Raw genomic sequence first — 1,176 nt, forward strand, 5'->3', positions numbered from 1 at the left:
AACCTTTGCATTGCTCTGTTTCAAATTACAATGCTTTTATATAATCCTGTGTTTTTGGCAAGTGCAAATAGCAAGAGCAACTTAATGTAGCACTTCCTATGCAGTTTTGGACACTACATGCAGGAATACAGTAATATCTGTGCCAAAATAACAGAGTAATACTAAACATATATATGTAAATATGTATATATTCCGGTTTGCTGTGGTGAAGAGAGAGCTGAGTCAAAAGGCGAAGCTCTCAATTTACCGGTCGATCTACGTTCCTACCTTCTTCTATGGTCATGAGCTTTGGGTTGTGACTGAAAGAACAAGATCACGGATACAGGCTGCTGAAATGAGTTTTCTCTGCAAGGTGTCTGGACTCTCTCTTAGAGATAGGGTGAGAAGTTTGGTCATCCGGGAGGGACTCAGAGTAGAGCCGCTGCTTCTCCACGTCGAGAGGAGCCAGTTGAGGTGGCTCGAGCATCTGGTTAGAATGCCTCCTGGACGCTTCCCTGGGGAGGTGTTCCGGGTATGTCCCACCGGGAGGAGACCTAGAGGAAGTCCCAGGACACGCTGGAGGGACTATATATTTTTTGGCTGGCTTGGGAAAGCCTTGGGATTCCCCCAGAGGAGCTGGCCCAATTGGCTGGGGAGAGGGAAGTCTGGGCCTCCCTACTTAAGCTGCTACCCCCAATTAATAAAGTATCTATCTGGTGAGAATAAACTTTTTTTTCTCCAAAATGAGGTTAAGTTCAACGAGCAATAGGATCTACAACAGGTAGGATATCCTGTTCATTATTTTACCCAGGACTGAACTTTAAGTGATCTGAACTATTACTTTTACTCAACTGTTACAGGCTGCATCACAGGGTGGTACGGGAACTGCACCAGAGTCAGAAAGCTCTACAGAGGGTGGTGCAAACAGCAGAGCACATCACTGGTAGCTGTCTCCACCATCCAGGACATCCACCACAGCTGATGTCTGCGTAAAGCACGCAGCCTCATTAAGGACCACACCCACCCAGCACAAAGACTCATCCATCTACTACCCTCAGGCAGACGATACAGGAGTCTGTCATTGTGCACAAAATTACTCAAAGACAGTTATTGTCCACAAGCTGTCAGATTACTGAACTCTCAATAAATAATACTGAACAACTGTCAATAACTTTGCACCAAGCCACATCTGTGACT

This window comes from Nematolebias whitei, chromosome 11, assembly GCF_014905685.2.
Source record: "Nematolebias whitei isolate Nwh7 chromosome 11, NemWhi1, whole genome shotgun sequence".
NCBI lineage: Eukaryota > Metazoa > Chordata > Actinopteri > Cyprinodontiformes > Rivulidae > Nematolebias > Nematolebias whitei.